Here is a 25,375-nt window from a genome sequence, read left to right as displayed (position 1 = left end):
AATGAATTAATTATTTTTAGCTCAGAATTAGAAATCGTCTCAGAATTTCAAATGAACAAAATTATATAAAATATCTGGAAGACATGGTTTCCAAAAAATAAAGATTTTATCCTTCACAGACTTGGATGTGTATTTTTGCTGTGTGTGTGCACTTTGTTTAAAGTAAATACTCCTGCACAGTTTGTCCTGTTTTGAACAGACTGCTATTGTACTCTGGGTCAGAGGGTTGTGGGTTCAATCCCTCACATCAGATGTTGAGCTCACAGTCCAGGCTGACATTCCAGGGCAGCAGTAGGGGGAGCACTGTATTGTCTGAAATGCCATCTTTCAAACAAGATATTAAACTGAGGTCTCATCTACCTCTTCTGGTTAGCAAACTCCAAGACACAAACGGTGCCCTCCACATAACACTGGTCATTCAACTCATTAGTTGCTTGTGGAAATTACCACAGAAAACAGTCACAAATTTTGACAGTAATTACAGCCTAAATCAGACTTTTTGAAAAGAGAAGCGAGTTTCTTCCAAGTACCCTGGCCAGCCAACAATCCCACAAATAAAATTGGTCATTCACTTCATGGGCCTTTATGGGAACTGCTGTGCCCAAATCGACTGACGTGTCTGCCTACAAAAACTACAGTCACTACACTTTACAGTGAATTCTTAGGCAAGTTTCCTTAATCCACACACCTCTGTTTACCTAGCAGTAAGTAGGAACCCAGTTGATAGTTGATTGGCGGATCACTATTCGGGAGAAATAATTCCTATAAATAAATAATTTAGTCACTCAATCCACGACTGTTTGTGGGACACCACTGTGTGCAATCGGCTGCCGCATTTCACCCACAAAATATACAGTCAGTTCACTTTACAGTACACTCTGTGAAGTGCTCCGAGGCGACTCGACAACATGATAAGGCGCTATATCAAATGCAAGGACTATTATACTCTCATTATACTGTTGCTGATACCAGACAATAAAAGGGAAATAGCAAATGGGGAGCCACTGTCAAGAGTGTACTTTCCATGACAGAGAAGGAATCAGAGAGATGTGGGTGGGGGGTGGGGAGGAGAGAAGAGAAGAGAGAAAATGAAAAGAAAAGGTTCTTTCAACCCAACCTAAAAAAAGGGTCCCATTTTATTGAAATACAAACAAGCTGAATAAAAATAGTTGATGCACAAACCCACAATGAGAGGGTTGATCGAGAGAAATACTTTCAACTCGGTATGGTTTTGGCTTGTGCACAAGGCAGCCACAGAAGAGTGTGGACCGGTATTAATGTTTGTAGAAAATTATAAGTGTTGCTCGAGAAAAATGCAGGACCCGACCGCCTGCACACTGCACTCGCTTTCAACAGCTTCTGTGCCTCGCTGCCAGCCCGAACCACTGCATTTTAATTGCTGAGCAGCCTCACACACATGGCCTTTGATATGGAAATGCTCTTTGCTTCCACAGTCCGCGCGTGCAGTGATATTTATCCGCTTCATAAAAGATACAACCAGAGCAGCGCCTCCACACCTGGTCACAGAGCCCTCGACCTCACTGTAGTCTGGAAACTGGCCTGACTCAACTGGAGCAGGAGGTCGAGAGCCAGGCCTGTTGACTGTTTGGTGTCAGGACTTTACCGGGATTAAAAAACTATCTGGATTTGGTTCAATAAGCTAGGTGGTTCCACTTTTTTTTCCTCCCTCAGAAAATTTCCCTCGCTTTTGGTGGTCTCTGACAGATTCTTTACACTGCAGATCGTCATTCTTTCTGCAGAAAAGGAAAGAATGCCACTTCTTGGAAATTGATTTCGAAGCTAACTCCAGTCTCAGATTCCCTGCCAGAAAGAGTGCAATTTGCCTGCACAGACAGCAACTGCTGCTCGGAGGGGTGAGTGGGTGGATGGGAGGGGGGTAGGTGGGGAGTTGTGTCATTCATTCGGATTGGGTTGGAAGCATTCGAGACTCAGCCTTTTTACAAAGGAGTGGGGTGGGGGGGAGGGGGGGAGTAAACGGCATTATTAGGCTGAGGAGTCTCCAAGAGTGTTCAGTACCAGGAACACTTAGCGCAAGGGGCTGAAAAAAAAATCAGGGACAAACAACAACAACAAATTATATTTGTATGGTGCCTTTCACGTTGCGGGGACGTCCCAAGGCGCTGGGCAGGTAGAGATTTGGACCCGAGCTAGGGGTTGGGATTAGGAGAGTTAGAGGGCAGGGAGAGTGGGGGTAGGAGGGTGACCGAAGGAGCGGTCGAAGAGGAGGGTCTTCTCAACAGGGCAACTTGTCGATCTCCACTTAAGTTCTTTTTTTCTTTAAAATGCTACATCGAGGTGACGGAGAGCATTGCGACGCTTTGGCGTGTTTGGGGGCTCCCAGAATCGCTATCGAGCAAGCCCAGGTCAGGATTGCACAAGGAGATAAAGAGCAAAAGACACCACACCCTTCACAGTGTGTGTTCTTTTTGAAACAAAAATGAAAAGCGAGATAAAAACTATTAATTGGAAAGCGGTGACAGATGTGGCTAACGATGATATGATATCACAGGTTATTAATTCCCTTCCTTCCCTTAACCATTCTGCCTTTCTCTACCCTCTCCCAACCTTCCTCCTTCGGTCAGCCATACCATTAAAAGGTTAAGAATATGAAACAATGCGTACTCTTAATTATCAGTGCGATTTCAGCCACAGTAGCAACTTACATTTACAAATAATCCTTGCATTTGATAGACCACCTTGTCACATCATGACTCAAAGAACTTCACAGTATTCACTGTAAAATGTTGTGACTGTTTATTTTGTAGGCAAATGCAACAACTAGTTTTTAAAATTGGTCATTCACTTCATGGCTGTTTGTGGGACACAGCAAACAAACAGACTTGAAAGAATGATCAATTTTATTTGGGGGATTGTTGGTTGGAACATCGAGAGAAACTCCCTTCCCTTTTCAAATAGTGCCATGGAATCTTTTAACATAAGCAGACGGGACCTTGGTTTAACGTTTCATCTGAAGGACAGCACCTCCGACAATGTAGGACTATGTTGGAGTGACAGCCCAGACGATATGAATTCAAAGTTCCGACACAGGGCTTGAAACCACAACCTTCTGACTCAGAGGGGAGAATGCTGCCAACTGAGCCAGGCTGACAGCTCCTTTCACGTAAAAGCAACTTATTGAAACGCTTTCAAGACGAAGACGATTTAGAAGTTAAAATCAATGTTATTACGGAGGCAAAGTCAGCAGCTAACGCATGCAATGTCCCGCACACAACGATATGATGAGCGGTCAATGAACTGGAATGATGGGACTGGGAGGGAGGCGAGATTTGAAGTGAGGATAATAATAATTAATAATCCTTGCATTTGATATTGCACCATATCGCATCATCAAAACGTCTCAAAGTGCTTCACAGGATTTACTGTAAAGTCTTGTGACTATGTATTTGGTAGGCAAATGCAGCAGACAGTTTGCACACAGGATGGGAAATATGCAAGATGGGATAACCAAGAAAGAGAGAAAAAAAAATGTTTCTTCAAAATAACAGCAGGAGATGTCTCTTCATCCAGGATGCACAGTGCAGAAAGGGGGGAAATCTAAGCTAAGATTTTGAAACTGAAAAAGAAAACCTCTATTTTCAGTTTAAAAATCTTTTAATTGAAGATTCTGATAGGCACACACATAAAAAACATCTTTGACTTGGTCCATATTGGGCAATATGACTATATTGACAATATGACAATCCGTATTGGGGCAATATGATACCATTTGTGATAATAATAATAATCCTTGTACTTGATAGAGCAGTTCACGACGTCTTTGAAACATCTCAAAGTGCTTCAAGGAATATACTGTAAAGTGAATTGACTGTATATTTTGAGGGAGAAATGTGTCAAACAATTGCACGCAGCAGTGTTACACAAATAGTCATGGATTGAATGACTACGTTATTTTTAAAAAAAGGGATTATTACACCTGGAAAGCGATCAGCCTATTTACTGCTGGGTAAACAGAGGCGTGTGGAGTAATAAAACTTGCCTAAGGTTTTGTCCCATCCTGGAATCAAACTGGGTCCTCTCACCTGTGAGGCAAGTGCTCTGACCAATACTCTACAGGACTCTTCCCGCAAAATACACAGTCACTTCACTTTACAATGAATTCCTTGAAGCGTTGTGAGACATCCTCTTGTGCCAAACGCGTCACTCCTCAGTGCCAATCAATGATCGATTCGCCACCAGCAAAGGAGACAGCCGTATCCTTTACTGATCAGGTTACTCACTCCCTCCCTCCATCCCTCCCTTCCTTCCTTCCTTCCTTCCTTCTCACCACCACCACCACTCTCTCTCCAGCCTTTAGCCATGAAACTCGTCCCCAGAAAGCTCACATCGCTGCTGTTGGTAAGGTGGCAGGGAACTAAACATTTAAGATCAGAACAGGTACCAAAAAAAAACACACACACACAACATTGACTGGGGGTGAAATAGAAATCCGAAACAGGAATCAATAAGTACAGACAGTCAAACGCGTTCACAAATAGAAACACTGAGTCACAGCAGAAAGCAGCGAGAGTTCACCTTCTCTGAGACGCTTACAATTCGAGTCATCGCTGTCTGTGTCCAGGAGCAGTGCAGTGTCTAACCTCCTCTGTCTCTCCCACTGACACAAACTAACTGACTGTGGGCGTGCAGGGGAAGGGTTGAAAAGATGCTGCAAAAGACATTCCAATAAAACACTACCTTTCTTTTCGTCAATACAAATATTATCCGATCAGGTCAAAACACCCAAATCCAAACTGCAAAGAAGTTAGTTTCGGTGCATGTGAAAGGAATAAATGTATAACCTAAAAACACGAACTTTTTGTTTGGGGAGTGTGGGGTGTGTGTGTGTGTGTGGGGGGGGGGGGGGGGGGGGGGGTTGCAGTGGCATTGTTTGCTTCCAGCTTTCAAATTAGAGGTTTTTTTAATGTTATATAAATCCTGTTTGTTTGTTTGACTCATTATTAAATCGCTCAGACTCACCGAGACACCTTGTCCATCTCAAGCCAAGGAGAGACAGTCAATGGGTCTGACCCGCAATAATCTCCCTCCCCATCACTGTGTCTGTGTAAGATCACCCCTCGTGCCTGTCTCTGCTGTTCCCAAATGTGGAACTGCCACAATACATTTCCTCCCTTAAACTCTTAATGTTCCACCACATTTTGGTTCTTTCCTAAAGTTTATTCCAGCCACTGACCCTCCCTCTTGGGCTTGGCTCATTGCAAAGAAATCTCTCCTCTCTCTCTCTCCGGTATTGAAAAAAAAAGGCATGCATCATTTATGGCTCATACAAGCGAGGAAAAGGTCGTATAACACAATGTATTTTCTTTCATTTTTCCGAAAAAAAACTGGAAAATAAATAAATCTTTTTTTTTCATATGTGTATGGAAGGATCCGTCAAATGCAAGGATTATGTTATATTATTATAAGGATCCACACAAACAGGCAGGGCGGTTGAAATTTTTTTAAAAAAGCAGAACAAACTAAATAATTAATGGAATGATTATTTTTGCTAATAAAAATAAAACACGCAAGACAGACACACGCAGAAGCACACGGACATATGAGAGCGTGTGTTCTAATTTTACTGGGGTTTAATATAATGGACAAAATGTGCAGACACGCTGTCCTGGAGGTTTTAGTGACCGCCAAAGGAATTAGAATAGGACAGAACAGAACTTGTATAAAGCCCTGGTGTGTGCGGGGAGCGAGCAGGGGAATGACTTGAAATATTATTGAGGTGGAATTTTTGTCGAAGGCAAAGGAAAACCAGGCTTTATATAATATCTACATATATTATATAAACCTGTTATATTAGNAAAAAAAACCCTCATTGCAGAAGGGATTTATTAGCTTCTAGATATAGAGATATGTGCATCAGATACAATATATCATGGCAGACTGCAATGGCCACAATTATATTTTTAGATAAGGATTTATGAGGGAAACGGGGTCTGTTTTTATTATTTTAACTTTAGAGCAAACTTCCCTGTTGGGTTTAATGAAGCAAGAGGGACTTCCAAACACAGAGCAGTATATCTTTTTTTTCAGGAGGCAGCAAATGGCATAACATACCACAGTGCTATAAAGACGTTGCCTATTTTAGGTGTTAAGTGTTGGGTCTGCGCGTTTTTTAGACATTCCAGAGGCGAGCATTAAATTTTAAAAACTATGCAAACTACAGTTAACTCCAGATAAACACATACCTGACCCAAAGCGCAGAAATACCAAAGCTGCGAATCACTTATCTGTTCTCTCATGTCATGAGAATGCACCCTTTTGTAGGAGCCCTGACCCCGGGCTCACACAAAGTCGAGGCAATGTGCTTTAAGAGCTTTTTTTAAATCGTGGGGGGGGGGGGTGGGGTGGTGGTGGGGGGGGCAAAAAGGAGCACAGAACGCAAAAACGCTTCCCCTCGGTGAGATCTGAAATGAGAATCAGAGATGGAGAGAAAGAGAGAGTTTCTCTCCTGAGTGAATTCAGGATCTAAATCTGGGTCGTTCGCTGCATTAAAGTGAAAGGGCACCGTTTAAACTTCGCTCAATTGAATTGCTTCAATGGTGGACTGATATAAATCGACCCCAAACGTGCAAAGGGTACCCCAGTGCGAGCAGCGTTAACTTCCAGTGCTCGCAAACACAAGTAACATCACTGTCTCTGGGGCCACAACCGTTGCCGTTAGTGAGCCCGAGCCCTGCGTTTGCAGTTGGCAGTGGGATCCGATTTGAAACAGATGCTCAATAGGATTGAGCTGCAAAAGGACAGCCCCGGCACCCCAATGTGTGTGCGAGATATACACATGCAACTGCCTGCAAGCACTCACGGTGGCGAGGGGTTAGAGTGAAGTGCAGGTGCTGTGCAACCTTTCTGCATTTCAGCCACGATCTGCACCACAAATAAGCGACAACAGTTTTTTTTTCTAAAAAAACACACCAGTGCCAGTGCCCACCTTTAAAGAGTACCGTTTCCAGGCATCCGATGGACCCGAACGCCATTCACTCACTCACAGGGAATGCCACGGAGTTCAAATAATAATTTCGAGGCGAGGGATCCCAAACACGAATGACAAGAGTCTGAACTTCCCAACACTGTCGAACCTTTGCAACCCATCGCCGCGTATTTTGAGTTGACAGAAAATACGCAGGATTTGATGGGAGCGAATTTTTTTTTAACTCTTTTAAGTTGCAATTCACAAAAAGAGAGAGGAAGAAGGGGGGACTGGGGTATGTGTGTGTGTGTGGGGTGGTGGTTCTGAAGACCTAACCAGTGAGTGGGAACGTAGGGTGGGCTGTGCAGGAATTAGAGGCAGGGCTGAGCCCCACAAGGTGGAGGACTCAGACTTGACTGTGGCCTTCGGATGGGTCACCGAATCCTTCACACATTTTTGTTTGTGAAGTGCCAGTAATTTCACTCTTCCGAAATACACAGTAAATCCACTTTGCAGTAAAGCCTGTGAAGTTCTTTGAGATGTCTTGACTACATGAAAGGCACTGCATCAAATGCAAGGATTATTATTAATATTAACTTGACTGCACGGCTGTTTGTGCAATATTGCTATGCGTAAGTCAGCTGCCCTGTTTTGTCCACAAATACCACAGTTGCTTGAAGTTTACGGAAAAACCCTACCAAACGTTTTGAGACACTTTCTCGATGTGAAATATGCTGTGTCAAATAATAATCTATTCTGTGTCGTTATTACTCGGATAGATGAAGAATTGTGGTTAGGTTTTAATTTGAAAAAGGTTGGATCGGAAAAACAAGTTTAAAATCTAAGAGTAGTCTCAACAGGATCTAGTAGAACTGTACTTCTATTCAGTAGAAACACACAAAACTGTGCTAAGAGTCAGATATCAGCTTGTGCTAGATCCTAACAAATGGAAAATGGGCCTAAAATATTGACGTCTTAACAAAGCAATTACCTCTGTGTTGATTAAAATATTATTTGTTAATGTTATGCATCGACAAATAATATCTGGTCAGTTGCCTGCTTGGTTCATTTGAAAGCACTCTCGCCTCTGAGTCAAGAAGGCCAGTGGCTTTGGGGCTCAAAGCTCAGTTTAGGATGACATTTCAGTGCAGTGCTGGAGATGCGCTGCAGAGGCACAGTCTTTTAAATGAGACATTAAATCAAGACATCGTCTGCCTGTTCACGAGGATATTAAAGATTCTGATACACTATTCAAAAAGAGAAGGGAGTTTCTTCTGATATTCTGATCAACAATCCTCCAGATTAAAAAAAATGATCATTTGCTTCATGGCTGTTTGTGGGGCATTGCTGTGCGTAAATTGGCTGCCGCATTCACTTACAACTCCACAGTCACTGCACTTTACAGATAAATCTGTGAAGCGCTTTGAGATGTTGACATAATAAAGCGCTGCATTAAATGCAAAAATTCCTTTTTTCTCTACTTCATCGTAAAGTTGGGTTGGAATTTATAGAAAACATTGCATCAATTTTCTACAGCTCAAGTACACAACGCAAATAAAACACATGTCTCAGGGTTCCATTACGCAGGAAAGATGTTTCTAATTAAGACATCACATTTTTATCTCCAAGTTTTATTGCCGGGTTCACTGATGCTCAGGCTGAGAGATACCTGATGCAGCAAAGCAGCAAGGTTAAGACTTTTCTGCAGACTGCTATTTCACAGCTTAGATTATGCCAGTCACACACAGATCCACCTATGGTTTATAAGTAATAGTAACCCATTTGAAGCAATATCAAGACAGTATCAGAGAATAACATGGGCACAGCCCACACCAAACCTATCACCCACTTCAGTTCAGAAGAACTGCCAATGTGATCCTTATCTACCAACTCCAGTCAATGGGTCACAAGTAGAGCTTTCCTTTTTACTGCTTCCAGATGTCTCAGCCCATTGAATTGCCCAGTGCCGTTGTAACATTGACAATGAGCTCTTTGGTTTGTTAAAGGGTTTCATTGACAGATCCCAACAATCTGAATCTGTAAAGGCCCAGTTTTCAAGAAAGGTGCTGGGCTGAGGATATTATATTCAACTGCGATATTTCCTGCAATAAAACGATAGAGAATGGCAGGGCATCTGTGACCAATTATAAGGCAGATTCAGAATATGGTTATAAACTGCAATGCTGCTGCACTGTCAATGTCATCTGAACCCTGCAATTACATTACTGCATCAAAATCACCCCTGGGCACCTATTATTTATCCCACATCTACTGTAAAGTTTGAAAGAGCAGTTTTAGCTCTTTTTTCCATCAACTCCTTTTGTGTCATCGATTAAACTAAACGAGGGTCTCACTGTAAGTTGGGACAATTGTGCGATCATTAATTCAAGATTTCTTAATTTTTTTAAAAAAGAGCAAGAAGTTATTCGCAGTGGATGATCTGTACATCCTACGGTCAGTCTGTATTACAGCTTATAGCACGCATGACAAGGTCACCTCATTAAGTGAATGGATTTTGTATTTCATGAAGATGTTGCCACAATTGAGAACAGATGGCATTGAGAGAGAGAGAGAGAAAGAGGGAGAGAGAGGGAGTTGGGAAACATGTTTCACGCTGGCGTCGTTGAGACCCACTCTTCAATTTACACATCAACTCGGCTCCAGTTTAGAATTAGAACGTATTAGTAACTTCGTTGGGTTTCAGTCTCTTAAGCGATGTGCTGGAAGCAGAGGGACCTCGGTACTGTATCTCAGTGTCGTTTTCTCATCAGGTGAAATGGTTGGTGGATTGCAAGCCAAGCTCCCTCCCTCCCTCCATTCCTTCTCCTCTCTCGTAACACAAGTGGTCAACTTGCTCGACATCGTCACTCCTGGTAAGAGTGTTTTTTGGGCAAGAGTTTGGATTTAGTCTTCAGAATGCAAGTATCCAAACCGCTGAACGGGGGAAAGGGAGGCTCGTGTCTGAGACCAGTTTGGGGAAGTTTCCAACTAATGGGCAATTATTGTTGTTCTTCTCTCTCCCTCTCTCACACACACAAAGAATATACCAATTATCCCACAGGCCTGAACACAAGATGATATATGAATGATTGTACGTTACAGGGCAACGTGCTGCCACCCCCCCCCCCCCCCACCCCATGTTGACCAGATTCGGGGATCGGAGAGACAAAGACAAAAGACGTAGTATGTTCAATAGCCCCAGAGAGTACATTACCCCCTCTTCCCCCCAAACACACACACACAAACCATCCCTCCCCTCTCCAATCCCTCAGGTTTAAGCCCTCGGTTGCCCAGCGCCTTAGGACGTCCTCCCGACGTGAACGGCGCTATTTAAATACAACTTGTTGTCGACATTCAGCAGGTGAGGAGACCTGAAGCCAAAATCCAGGGCGGTCTCAAACCCCAACTGTCTCAATGTCCAAACGGGGTGTTAACACGGAGCCGTCTCAAACGCCAACCAGCGCTTGGTCCACCAATAGTCAACAGTTGGACTGTTTCTTTGACAAAGAGGTTCCTTTTAACGCGGTTTAAATGGTGTATTGATGAGCTATGGGGGGTATTGAAAGCTTTGCAACCGATACCAGCCTAAGCTGCTCTGGGACCATCGGTCAACCCGCAAAGAGGGGTTAGCGGGCACCGTGTCATTCCAATGTCTACAAAAGCCAAACACCTCATTGCATTTCAGCAATCGTTTTGCATCGCGAATTGGGCGAGACATGGAAGACAACAACCCGACAAGAAGTGACACCGGCGGGCAACCGGGTAGACATCAACCGACCTTCAGTTTAGCTCCGATCTTAGGCTGTTCTGAACCGATCCGAGATTTTCTTCATTTAAAGGAAATGACAATCCTGGGACAATGCAATGAATGGCGAGTCCAGGTTGAGTTCTGTACCCTAAACCACTCCACTCTGAAGCAAAGCTGACCTCAAGTGTGCAATCGTGCTCTCTGCCTTCGACTTTGGGTATTATAACACGCTTTCAATCACTTGGGTAACCCTTGGGTCAATAGTTTACCGCTAGAGCCCTCGACTGCAGTCAATATTTGGATAATATATCATTGCCGCTGCACTAACTCAATATATTCTATTGGATTACAGGTTAAATAAAGCATAAGAGTTAAATACTGTCAAAACATTGGGGGGGGGGGGGGTAAATACTGCAGTTGTATTGGTGCCCGAACAAGGCATATCTTGGGGATTATATTAATAACCTCTATTAATTACTATTGAATTCTCGGAGGAAGGGAGAGAAGAGAGAGCAGTCAGTATATCTGCATCACATCGTAAACCCAGGTGCACACAAAATGAGGAATCAAGATTTCAACCCTGGGTTAGAAATAAATAAATATCATTCCGTTTCTGCAACTCATCTATTTTATTTATTTTAGCTATGCAATCATTTTGATTGAGAACTTTTTTTGAGTGGTGCACGTTTAGTAATGAAGACGTCTGTCAGTATGCGAAGGATTTCATGAGATAAAATATATATACATTTAAAAAATCAAGCAATACTGTACTTTTTTTGCTCTGCAAACACAGAGTTCAACGAAAATACGGTTGCAAAAGTTATATTTTAGCGATTCGTTTCTTTTTGGGTGAGGGCGGGTGGGGTGGGGGGGGGGGAGACCCATTCTCAACCCAATTAAGTAAAAATCGTAGTAGGCAATTAATTGGTGCGTTTTCAATAAGATAGTCGCTCGGGGGGGGGGGGGGGGGGGGGGGGGGAGAAACGGAGCAATGAGTTTCTGCTTAACGTGGAGATTTAATTGGAGAAAAGCGTTTCATTGCTGTGCTTTTTAAAGTCGATTTCTGAGTGCCTTATATTGCCCCCCCCCCCAAAAAAAAAAATGCATGCAGATCAATGGTGTGTGTACTTGAGTATGTATGCGGGGTGGGAGGGGAGGGGAGAGACGGGATCCTGGAAAACCCACCCTCCAACCTACCCAACATATAAGTGGGACTGAGCAGTTGATGACATGACTATGTGACCACTTGTTTGCCCTCAGCAGCACCCAACATAACGCCAGGACGCCCTGAGCACAAACAAGCCTGTTCCTAAACTAATCGATAGTGCTTCCTCCAGAGGCTGAAATCATATATAGGAGAGGAGAGGGAGTGAGGGTGGAGGGGATAGGGAGATGAGCAGAAACTTTGTTTTTTTAAAAAAACACTGTTTCACAAAAAATCTACAGTATAACTTTTAATATTTTTTTGAAAGGGGAGGCACATAGAGCTGGTCGAGTTTGATGCTCGCTTTCTTGTGTTTGTCCTGGTTAAAAAAAGAGTACTTTCTTCAGGCTGGTTATTATTATTAATAATAATAATCCTTGCATTTGATTTAGCTCCTCACCACGTCTAGAAACGCTGCACAGAGCATATCGTAAATTGAATTGACTGTGTGTTTTGTGGGCGAAATGTTGTGGATTGCGTTGATTTTTTTTAAGCGCTCTGGGACGCTATCCCTCGTGAAGGGCGGTGCATCAATGAATGCAAGTTGTTGTTGAATTGCATTGGGGTTTGGGTTGAGCGAAGTGCCCACAGCCTCAGCACCGCACTGTCCTTTCAGACCCACTCTGCTGCTCTGCTCACGTTGTGAGCGCCTTCACACTGTGTGAGCAACTCAGGCAGTCAGCCCCGACCCACCTACCTCCAGCTCACCCTCCTCCTGCTCTGCTTTAGTTCTTTCTCATCTGCCTATCGGTAAATCGTTCCCTCTCCTTTACTTCAAAGCAAACTTCGATGCCATTGCATTTCACTTCATAATCCTGGGCTCGTTTTATTTGTAAACTAATTGTTTTACTCCCTGGTTAATTTAATATCTACAGTTTTCTTTTCCAAAAAAAATCATCCAGTTTTATCTGCCGCTGTTTTGGTTTTATTTATTTTTACGTCTGGGATCGTTTTATCTATCTTTCTTTCCTCTTTTTCATTCACTCATTCTGTTTGCATTTTGAACATCTTATTTTTGGGGACAGAACATCTCACCTGACTTCTCTCCCCACCACCCCTTCATTTACTGAATCCACATCTCTCTCTCTCTCACCACTTCTCTGTGTGCTCCCCTTTCCCCGTTTGCTGCTCCCGGACATAATGGTCAGGACGGGAAAAAATAACATGTACCAAAACTCCTATGTCCCCAGGTGTCAGTGAAAAACACAACTGGTCGCACCTGGAACTCTCAAGACAGTGATAGCTGCAACCTGGGGGCTGCTTTCAGCTCCCCGTCCCAACCCCAGAGGGGAATCTGAGGGAGAGAAGGGGGGGGGAGAGAGGGGGTGGGTGGGGAGAGAGGGGAGTGGGGGAGGGAGAGGGGCAGCTGGGAGGGAGAGAGAGGGAGGGGTGGGGAGAGAGAGAGGGGGAGTAGGGGAGAGACAGGGGGAGTGGGGGAGACACAGAGGGTGGGGGGTGGGGGGACTGGGGAGAGGGTGGAGGGGGGGGGAGAGGGCGGAGGGGGGGGAGAGGGCGGAGGGGGGGGAAGAGAGGGGAAGGAGGAGGGAGGGAGAAGAGAGAGAAGGGGGGGACAGAGGAAAAGAGGAGGGAGTGACAGGAGAAGGGTCACTGCATCGATCGCCCACCAAAAAGGTAAAAAATATTTCAAACTAGATAAATATTTTAACAGGCAACACCGCAAAAGAAACGTGCAAGTCGACAAAGTTTGACCCGTAATAACGTCAGGAGGATACAGCTACACAACCAGTCTGGATCATTCCCTGGGCCAGTTTATTTATCTAATGGTGCGGACAGTCACTTAACCCCGCCAGTGCTGGTGTGATCTGCGGATAGGGAAGCGGTCAAGTCCGGCGCTCAACACCCAATTGGCCCCTGCCCTCGAACAAAGAAAGACACGTTGGGTAGTTTGCCAGAACAAATTATTTGTTATTAATTATTTTGGGGCCGGATAAATGATTTGGGTTTTTTTTTTTGCATAAGAAATGATTTGCTTCGCTCCCCCAGAATTTTTTTTTTAAAAAAATTAAAGTCTAACAATCGTTGAGTCGTTTCAATTCTAAAAAAAAAGTTTATGAATAATAATGATAATAAAATAATAATCCTTGCATCTGACACACCGCCTTTCTTTGACTTCGGGAGGACGCCTTAAAGCGCTTCGCAGGATTTACTTGAGTTCCCACGAGGTTTGTGGCGAGCCACCATCAAATGACATTTTATTAGTTTAAATATGGATTATTTTGATTCAACGCAACATCCACTGTGCGATGATCAGTAGTAAGAAACTTAAGTTTTCTACCAGTCTGTCAACTAACTGCAGGTCTATAGTTAAAGACAGCCCCTGAAACATTTACAAGTGGATACAGACGATCACTATTTCGATGACATTGTCCTTCCCTCTTGAGTGCATATGTCAAACCCTAACAAGTCCGGGACATCAGTGTAAAGCTTTGATTTATAGCAAGTCACTGGGATAGAGGCACAGAATAAGACAAGACACCATCGTGGGTGCAACTCTTTTCACTAATGTAGAGGTTATTTAAATGTCTAGGCTGAAATATCACTAGGCTGAAATCTGGAAACAAACATTTTTTTTAAAAAAAGGGAAAGCATACGTATTCCATTGCAAATCTTCAAATGAACGCTTTTAAACCATAACCCCACACGTTGTTAAATGTCCTGTATTTCAAGCTCAAAGTAATTATATATGTAGAAATTCACACAGACACAATATATATTATAATACTCAAGAGTTTAGGATTTTCACATTAGCTTTTGGAATGCAAAAGTTGTATAGCTTGGACAAGTGGCACTTGAGCTGTTATTAGAAAAAGGATTATAAATACTCTGAAACAATGCACATCGTTTGAGAATGTTTGACGCCACCTTAAATCTCTCCACCTTTCAAAGGACATTTACTTCACAACCCTGTATAATATCAGAGAGAGTATCAGACTGCAGGATCCCACTTAGAAACCAACCTACCAACGAGGGTCTCCCCACTCGAATCAATGTCTTCAATAAAATAAACACGTTCTCTTTTGAGGCACAGAATAAGTAAGACACCATCGTGGGTGCAACTCTTTTCACTCATGTAGAGGTTATTTAGATATTATAGTGCGACTGAGAATTGAGATGTCACAGATTTTGAAATCTACTCTGACTTATACAGGGTTGCAAGCCAAACAATAATACAGAGGTTGTTTAAATACTGTAGTGCGACTGAAAATTAAGCTGTCATAAATTTTTAGATCCGCTTTGATTTATACGTACTTATACATGGTTGCAAGCCAAGCGACGGATCTCAAAGAAAACAATATCAATTGCATCTGAAATTAGATTATCAAAACATTCAACTTGATTGAGGCAAGAAGACGGCAGATATTAACTAATACAGTGTCCAGTAGACAGAGAGAGAGAGACAGATACACACAAAAAATAATTTCAGCACTACCACTGTTTATCTTGGCTTCTACAATCTGTTTATAGAGTCACAGTGTTAATGTATATTTTTGTACAATATTTATGTCAGTTGTTTTATTGCGAACTGGTGTTCCAATTGATACCACATTTAAAAAAAAACTGGCTCATCTAATGCTGAGAAATATAATTTCCAAACTTTACTTGAAACAGGCATTCTGATAAAGGGCGTCAAATCGGTACAAGCAGACTCGTTCCCCAACGTGTGAAGTTATGGTTTTAAATTACAGTGCGATTTATCACGTCGCGTGGAACATAAGAACTAAAGGAACGACCCATTCAAACTTGCACTTTATCGATCAATAATTTTAAATCTGCTGCTCTTGCTGTTGACTGGGCTCGCTCCCTCTGTAGGTGTTTATTATGTGAAATATATACTGTCTTAATCAAGTGCCCCTGCTGTTCCCAGCGCTTGGCTGGAAGGGTTGAAGAATGTGAGAGAGAATTGCTTTAAGACTGAGTGGAGTCTCTTTCTAAGACGCCTCTATTGAGATCCCAGACACTGCAGTTTAGTCCTATAGTATGGACACAATCTGCTGAATTTGCAGTCTAATTATAAATGTGCCATTTGGACCTGCTTTCAGCTTCACTGCCTTCATACCTTATGAGGGAAGTTACTTTAACAACAAGCTAGACAGCTGTTCAAAACAAAATGCCATTACCAGATCAACTTTTCCCCTAACACAGGGACTTGCTGCCGTATTGTTTTACAAACCAGCTTCCAGACTTACTTCCAGCTCGGCAAAGCGGTTCCTGCACAATTGATTGATCGATCGATCTGCACGGGAGCTCTATCTGACGACAATATCGCTTTCCTTAAAATGCGCGACTTTAGCTGTTAAAGCGTCGAAGGAGTTTTTCATTCCGTGTATTTATGCAACTGTTGTATTGTGTGTCCAGTCCCCCCCCGAATTAAACACCCGACTCGCACCGTAATAAAAAAGCCAAGAGGCAAAAACTTGCAAACAATAATTAATTGTTCACTCCTATTAAACTGGTCTAAATCAACACACCAAATACAGCCCCAAATGAGAGCTTTCGCTTTCAAGCTAACAGTGGCTTATGTACCCGCACTAACATTTGTTTCGCCTTTCTACAAAGAGGTGCTGTGCGATCATTGCAATTGTTAACGCTTTCCTTTTAAGTATGTGCAAGTTTTCTTTGGGGTGGGCGGAGATCACCAATATATTAAGAGGACTCCACAAAAACTGCGCGTACGCATTTAAAGACGACACCAAAAAAAAATTTAGATGATTTGCAAAAAAAAAATTCACAAGAAACAGAATCGGTGGGGGTTAATTAAACACGCGGCTTATCTGCCCTCAACATACGAGTTTTTTTTAAAATTTCTGGTGAAAGTTTTGACTCCGGGTTTTGGGAAACACCCCTGACCCAGGAGTCAGAAAGAGCTAATCTTTTCTCCCCAGACAACTTTCACATCCATTCTCACACACACACACACCCTCTCCCCCGCCAGAGGGGAAAATGGAACAGACACAACATGAATTGTCTTTTCAAATATCCCTTTCATTCCCTTTCTGCTACCCCCCCCCCCCCACCCCTCCCAAAAAAAGTGTGAATGAAGGAAGGTCAGTTATCAGATCGATAACATCATAGCTTCTGACTGACCCAGACTGACTGTTAAACAGGCAATGTCCTGTTCACTCTCTCTCTCTTCCTTTCACTTCATACTGTGTATGGTCAAGACAGTAGGATAGACATATCGCTTTGTCAATATTTCGGTGGGGGGGTGGGGGGTGGGGAGAGAATAAGGTACTTTAATCACAATTCTAAATAATAGTCATTTGAAGTAGTTTTTTTTTAAAAATAATCTTTCAGTGCATACGGTAATTAATTCAATTTAGAATTCGGGTTGAAACGAGAATAAGATGCGCTACAAACAAAACAAATAGCATATTCTATTTTTAAAATTATTTTTTAAATAAAAATGGATTGATAAAGTGGACGAAGCATAAACTTGTTTTGTGCTGTGTATGTATGTATGTGTATATATATATATATGCACAAACGGGAATGCTACGCTTTGAAAGGGGTTTGATATATATATATATATATATATATATATATAAATCTGTATATAATATACAAAGCAAAAGATTGGTGCCCCGCACTTGCGTGTGTAGTTTGTAAAAGTTGCCTTATTCTGTCCCCTTTTCTGTTGGGTTAAAGCAAAGGCCACAGCACTCACATTTGTTCGCCCCCTGGTCGCTGACAGCAGTAGGTGGGTGACCCGGCCAAGCCAACTTGTTATACTGAAAGCCTTGTATTGCCTCCTTATGGCTCTCTCACTTAGATGCGCGTTTTATTTTAATTTACGGGCTTGGGCATTCTTCTCAGGTCAATTTGCCTGACCCCCTCCCCCCCCCCCTCCACCACACTCCTACACACACACGCGCATTACACACACACTCTCTCCCTTCTCATCTCCTCCTTTGGCAGAAGCGACCGAGGAGCGATTATCTCGGGGCTGAGCCGAGGCGCCAACCAACACTTTAGCAGCGTTTTGCTAACTTAAAACAAGCTTTAAATGTTTGGCATCGGGCGGCGATTTAAAAGTCCATATTGCAACTTGTGTGTAATGCAATCCCCGCAGTAACGCTTGTGCAACTGCGCGGTTTTAAACCAATATCTAGTACCGCTGTGTGGACGGAATCGAAATTACCGCCTCTTACAGAAACGCCAAAAAAGAGACCCACACACAAACACACAAACACACACACACACACACACACACAGCGACTCAGACACTTTAACTAAACTTCCTGCGTTATTGTGAATTCGTGAACAAATCTGCGAATTGTTGTGTTGCTTGAAATCTTGCGAAAGCTGGCATTCTCCCTGACCTGGGCATGTGTTTGGGAAGTGAGCCCTGATTTATTCTCTCCTCATCCACCCCCCCACCCACCCACCCACCACCACCACCACCACCCACCACCCTCTTTCTGTCTCCTCCACGCACAACCGCCCCCACAACAACACACAGGTCAAACTCCGTGCGGTTCTCGCGTCCAGCGATTTAACGGGGTGAGGGGGAGCGAGAGGTAAATCGCGGGCGAGGTGGCTTTACGCGTTATATTATATATAAAGTACGCCGGGTATGGGAGAGAGGAAGGTTTCCAACTGCATTGCCGCCCGATGGGTTTCACGCGAGAGAATTAACAAGGGGAACAGAGCCACCTCTGGTCGCTACGTCCTTTAAACATAAACTGACCCTAAGCAGATCGCGAGAAACCCAGAGAGAGAGAGAGAGAGAGAGAATAGGGGGGGGGGTGGGGGTGGGGGGTGATCAGCTTCTAACCATAAACACAGACCCCCAAGTTGCCACCACCCTCCCCGGCTCAGCACACACGCACACCCCCCCAAAAAAAAACACACAACAAGCTGCGCTTGCAAACACACCCACAACAACAACAACAACAACAACAACAAGAAGCACATTTACAAACAATAGGGCTTTTGGATGCATTTACCTTAGAGAGAGAGACAGAGAAGAGAGAGCGCTGCTCCTTCCTATCCCGTGTCCTTTCAAGATGTGTTTTTTTTTACATAGAAAAAAAACAATTGATATACATGTGTGTGTGTGTGTGTGTGTGTGTATATATATAAAAAAAAATTAAAAAAAAAACGAGCTGCAAACGAAGAGCCTTAAAGTCAGCCGGAGCTTCCCCGGGCCATGGAGGCGGGGAGGTGAGGGTGTGGGGAGAGGGCGGGGGGGGGGGGGGGGAGAGAGAGAGAGAGAGAGAGAGAGGGAGGGAGGAGGGTCCGGATCGTTTGCAGAAGTTGCCGATGGGCTCCCGAAAAATATTGCTATTCTCTCTCTCTCTCTCAGACAAGTGAAGGCGATGGTTAGTGCTGTCAATCTTGGCAATCAATTTCAGCGGCCATGTCGCAACTATTCAAAGCATTTCCCGTCGTGCAACATCAGAAAGTGAATGGCCAGGACATTGATCTCACAGCTCCCCCCTCTCCGCAAACCAGCCTTGATGTGTGTTGTCTGCAGCGCTGAGGGCCGGCGAGAAAGCGAGAGAGAGAGAGAGAGAGAGAGAGACACACACACACACACACACACACAGAGGAGAGTGAGGCGAAAGGGGAAGAGATCGCTTGCAACTGGGCAAATCGATACACACACACACACACACGCATATATATATATATATACACACACACATATTTATATATCACACACACACACACACAATCGCACGCACAGTGTGTGTATATATGTTATATGCAATCACGTCGAAAGACAGATAGCAATATCCCAACTTTGCGGAAACCCACTGCTGTACTGTGCGATGCAACGCATCAAAAACCCAACCAAGTTTTATATCTCTTAATGGGATACTTCAACACGCGTCTGTCTCTACCTCAAAGATGGGCATTTAAACACACACACACACACACACACACATCATTGTATTGAATTCTACAACCCCCTTCACCCCTCTCTCTATCTCACCCCTCACCCCCTCCCCCCCTCAAACACACACACACACACACACACACACAAAAAGGCAGCCGTGGCATTACATTTCCTCATTCATTCTGTATGTCGATAAGACTGAACTTAATCAAAATCCATCTCCCGTAGCGTACAGTCAGCGCACTGATATACTCCATCCAGCAGTCTCTCTCTCTCTGGCTTCTCTGAAGGGTCTGCTGTGTGTGTGTGTGTGTGTGTGTGAGAGAGAGAGAGAGAGGCTCTGCCGGGCTCAGTGCCTCGGGATGTCACCGATATTATCAACCGACCGACCGACCGACCAGGAACATGCGGTTTGGGACTCCCCTACAACAAGCCCCGAGAACCCCCCCCTCCCCCAACACTGAGCAACACGCACCGCCGCTCCTGTGAGGTACCCGATGCACATTTTCACTGCTATTCTGTGTGTATATGGAGAGAGAGAGAGAGAGAGCGCAACATCTCTCCAACTCAGCATTTTAACCCTTGCTTTGCCGGTCTCGCACCACAGTCAATCTCCGCAAGCGACCTAACCCGGTGCAAGTCCAGTACTGTCTATGCTTTATTTCTCTAAGAAAGCCCCAAAGCCAACTCCGATTGCAAAACGTAAGTTTAGTGGCAGGAAGCGGGACCCGGGAGCTCTTATGTCCCCCCCACCCCCCCCCACCCAGATAATACGTGTTATCTGTCTGCACAGTGTATCAGCGTCTCAGTGTTTTAATGTTGTTGTACAGTATTAAACTAAACATTCACTGCCCCGTCCGTTCAAAGTAATGCACTTTGCAGTGTGGATAGCCAGAGAGCTTCATGCAAACTGACTATCAGCGCTATTAACCCGGTGTGCAAACAGACCAGGCTGCAGCTGGTGGGTTTCCGCATGTATCAGACATCCGACTGACCAAAAACATAGCAAAGCTGAGAGATGCATTGTACAAATGAATAGAGGAACTTTAAAGGATGCGCGGATACACACACACACACACACAAAGCAATGGTTTATACCTGAAATGACATACGAAGGATCACATATATCTATCTACACAGCGCAAGCAACTGCCAAACCCGCATCGTGTCAAATAAATGCTGACGAAAATGCACTGATCCAACTTCACGAATGCGAATAAATCCCCCCCCCTCCCCCCCCACCCTCGATTCTGATCACCCGCACAAAAAAAAATCCCACAAACAGCAACATACATAAAAACTTTTTCTGCCGCACTCTCCCGGTGACAGAAGAAGTTTGACGTAACTGGGAAGTGAGCCGGTAAATGCAAAAAAAAAAAATTGCTCACACAAATCCATCATCTCCCCCACCCCCACCCCACCCCTGGACAACACTGTGTCTGGAATCTGCATTTGTGGGTGAGATGCACGGAATTCTCAGTTTAGTAGGGTTTGGGGGGTACTCTTAAACACGGTGATGGTTTTCCGCGTGTATCAGACACCAGGAGGACCGAAGACAAATCGCTGTGCAGACGCAGAATTAATGATAGTGGCAGTATTTTAGATATCGATTGAGAAGCGCGGATGGGTTACGCGTACATTGCAATCTAACGGGCAATTCAATGCAAATGCGGGACTGTGTGTGAGTGCGTGTGTGTGCGTGTGTGCGTGTGCACTGTTACATCTTCTCACGCCGGGGTCTTGTTAGAGATGGAACACGTGTAAAAATGCGCTTAAAGATGTCGCCTCCGACAAGCAACTTTGTTTGATTACTCCTCAGAGCAGGATTGTGATCAGGGGTTGCGCACAAAACTGTCGGCCTTTCCCTTCGTTTCATAAGAAAACTTCTGTTCGAACCCACAACTTTTGGGTGGTGGTGGTGGTGGTGGTGGGGTGGGGGTCGTGGGACGGGTCGGGTCATGTAGCGTGTTGGACATGGGTGGGTGGGTGAGTAGCTTTTTTTTTGGTAGGAATTCTTCACTGTTGTTTCAATTTAATTGCGATTTAAAACTCGCACACCTCGCGAATCACAGCAAGATATAGGAGAACAAAGTAACAAACTGTACTGTGTTAAGCCCCCCCTCCACCCCCCCCACACACACACCCGACCCCCACACCCGACCCCCACATATAACTTTAATGCTGGGTTATTCTCTAAATGCCTTTAAATTTCGCCCTTAAATAAAGCCGAGCATCGCACTGAGAATGGGAGAGAACTGTGAAAGCGCGATGATTCTTCCCCTCGTTTTAATAAAATACACCAATATAAATTGTATATATATATATATATATACACACACACACATATACATACATACACACACTCTTTTATAAATACCCCTTTCGGTCCAAACCGGGCAACTAAAAAGACGCTCATCCCGGTTCGCAGACGATGTGCAAGAACATCGCTTACTGAGACAGAGTCGAGCATCCAACCTTTCGGGGTGAAAGCCGAAAGCTGCAGTCAAAGCAAATCGGTGCCTGCGTTCAACTCGAAACTAGAAAACAACTACACTTTTTTTCTCTCTCTCTCCCCCCACAAAGAAGGAGCGTTATGAACACCCCAAAACAACGGTTGACGATAGAAATGGATCGTTTGCTCTCCTGCCATACGGTTGCTTTACTCGCTGCTTTAATATAATTGTCGCATTCCAAAAAAAAATTCACACTAAAATAACATCCCCCCCCCCCCCCCCCACGTTGCAGGAGAGAGGTATTCTGGCAGTTACCTATTGTGGGATGACTGACAAGGTGACGAGTTGGGATGGGATTTTGCACTCATTTTGGTCAGGGTGGGAATGGCATTCGCGATGGGAGTTGGTGGAACTTTGTTTGTGCGGATATGGAGTTGTTGCACATTCGGTGAATCTCTTTTCCTCGGGTCTCCAAACACGAGCATTTAACATCAGGCGAAGAAAACGCGTGTCACCACATACAGTTACAAACCGGTCTCTTGTTCCGACGGCAGTTTGGTAAAGTAATAATAGAGTATAACAGAGCATTAAAGCGGCGGGTGCGCTACAACATCAGGTCAAGTCGCTATCACAGTACTGCGTTAGGCTGAGGTTGTTTACAATCGGTTATATATTAGGAATCGGATTCATGGCGGGGATGGGGGTGCGGGGGAGGGTGGAGGGGGGGAGAAGAAGTCAAATCTTTTTCTTCTCTTTTCAAACACACCCCATTTCAATGATATTTCACATCTCTCTCTCTCTCTCCCTGAAGGGTCAACCTGCGCAAAATCAAGTCAATGGCAACGGCGCCCCGTGGTATAAGGGAGCAACACTGTGTTGCTCAGGTGTGTGTGTGTGTGTGTGTCCAACCTGACAGGGCAAACATTGACTTTCAGAAAAAGGCACCCGGTAAAACGGTAAACAAATAAGGACTGAATTCAGTTGTTGATCTCTCAACACGTTGATATCAATAGTTGCCAATTGCGCCCCGGTTTCTTTTGCCACCGAGTATTGATTGCTTCACCTCACCGAATGGACCGTGCTGTAAGCGAGGTGCCCGAACTAACGGCAGCAGCAGCTCAGAACAGCCTTTTGCTGGAGGCGATAAAGGAATAAAGTAACTTTCAACACCGTTAGATCACAAAGCGGCTCTTGAAACCGACATTCACAGCGTCAATTTCACAAAGTCTGTCCTTGAGCCTTGGTGTGTGTGTGTGTGTATGTGTCTTTCTCACTCTGTCCTTCCACGTATAGCAGATGAGCAACTATAACAGATGAGCAACTATAGCAGGTTAGCAACTATAGCAGGTTAGCAACTATAGCAGGTTAGTTAGTAATTAAACCGTACAGACTGTTTGCTGTCAGCACCATGACCACAGGATGCCGACGCCTTGACATGTCGCAAACAGGCGGTTTGGGAACTTGTCTGCCTGCCTCTTTTAGCAAAAAAAAACCTTGCAAGATATGAGCCCCAATTTTGAACACACATAGTGTTTCTGGTCGTTTTTTTTGCGCGCCAGAAACGAGAAGATAAAGGGAGATAAGTTAAATTTCATCCTATCGGATGGCGCCCATTTCTATCCCCGCTCCAGCAGCACCTTGTAAAATATGGGACAAGTTTGTAAACTTTTTGCACGCTCGCTGTTATTACTTAGGAAAACTGGTTCAAATCCTTCAAGGTTCTCACCTCCTCTCTTCTCCTCTCACCTTCTCCTCCTCCTCCTCTCTCTCCTCCTCCTCCTCCCCCGCACAGACATACAACCCCACACGCCTCTTGCTATTTGACCCCGCAACTCTTGCTATTTAGGTTGAAAACAATAACATTTAGGATTTACAGACTAAAATCAATGCTGGGGAACAGAGATGCCAACAGCTCTCCCCCACCCCCTCAAAAAAAAAAGTACACAAGGCGGAAAAATCTTTAAAAAAGAAAAGATCTGTAAATGATAAAATACCCACAAAGTTGTTGGTAATATTTGACACTAAAACCATTCACGTCACCAGACTTACCTACAAATGTCAGATAGAAGCCGCTCCAGCCAGCTCAGTTGGTTCTGAGCATTAGGAAAAGTTTTACAGTTTAAGGTTCGGGTTTTTAATTTATCATTCGCATTGTATTGCCAACTGGGTGGAGAATCGGCAGGTATTGATACAACGGAATGCAACAGGGAAAGACGGGAGGGGGTGCATTTGTGCATTTGTTACAGTAGAAGTGGGAAAAGACACGTTTTCTGAAAGTACCAATAATTGAACACACGACACTTTCCTGCAAAATGCAGAATAGCCCCCCCCCCCCCCCCATTGTAACATAAAATAAGCCGGAACAGAGAGGCGGGGAATGATACTATATAATACAGATATTAACTATACAGAAAATTGGCTTAGCAGAATGCTAGATTTGTAATATATATGACAAAGGCAAAATAAGTGAATTAAATAAAGTTCATGTGTTGCTGCGTCAGTGATGTCTGCAGAGACAGACGTGCACAGATGTAGAGTCAATAAAAATTGGCATGCAAATAAGAGGATATCTGTACTTACAGGGGATAAGGGCTGGATGCAGTTGGAAAAGCAGTTGGTGTTAATGGAAGAGTCATCCAGGCCGGTGTGAGAGGAGTGGCACTCACAGACTGGAGGTGCACTTTCACCAGCTGATTCTCAGTCACCAGCGTCAGTCACTTCCCCAGCCTCTGCCTTTCATTTCCACATTCCCTTTGTTCAGTAACACTCGCGTCATATCCCTGCACCAAAAAAAAATGAATGAATAATTAAATCAAACTGTGTGCATCGGGCTCCAAGCGATCTCCAACTCAACTCATTACACTTACCGACAAATGACAGGAGAATAAACACTTTCTGGGGGTTAAAAGAATAATATAGGGGTGTGTTTGTGAAGGAAAGAATCAAAGCGTGGGGGAAGGGGAGGAAAGGTTGCCTGTCACTTTGCAGGGAGCTAATTCATTGAAATTGAGATGCACAGAAATGAGTTGCATATATATATATATATAAAAATATATCAGGGAAGAGACACGAGATACAACAAAAACATCACTTCACTACCGAAAGGTGAGGAATTGAAAAAGGAAGAAACGCACACAAAAATAAGTAGAGAGAGAGAGGAGTG

The 25,375-nt window shown here is 44.0% G+C and overlaps 1 protein-coding gene across 2 annotated transcripts in view; it reads right to left on the bottom strand.

The window, feature by feature from the left end:
- The window catches only part of sox6 (SRY-box transcription factor 6), a 280,677-nt gene extending 262,925 nt beyond the window's left edge, over positions 1–17,752 (bottom strand). For both annotated transcript variants that reach the window (XM_042341433.1, XM_042341434.1), the window contains exon 1: positions 17,582–17,752. The gene's annotated coding sequence lies outside the window, so the exon portion shown is untranslated. The remainder of the gene's footprint in view (positions 1–17,581) is intronic.
- Between the last annotated feature and the right edge of the window lie 7,623 nt (positions 17,753–25,375).

The sequence above is a fragment of the Callorhinchus milii genome, unplaced genomic scaffold (assembly GCF_018977255.1).
Source record: "Callorhinchus milii isolate IMCB2004 unplaced genomic scaffold, IMCB_Cmil_1.0 Scaffold17, whole genome shotgun sequence".
Lineage (NCBI taxonomy): Eukaryota > Metazoa > Chordata > Chondrichthyes > Chimaeriformes > Callorhinchidae > Callorhinchus > Callorhinchus milii.
This window is presented reverse-complemented; position numbering and strand designations above follow the sequence as displayed.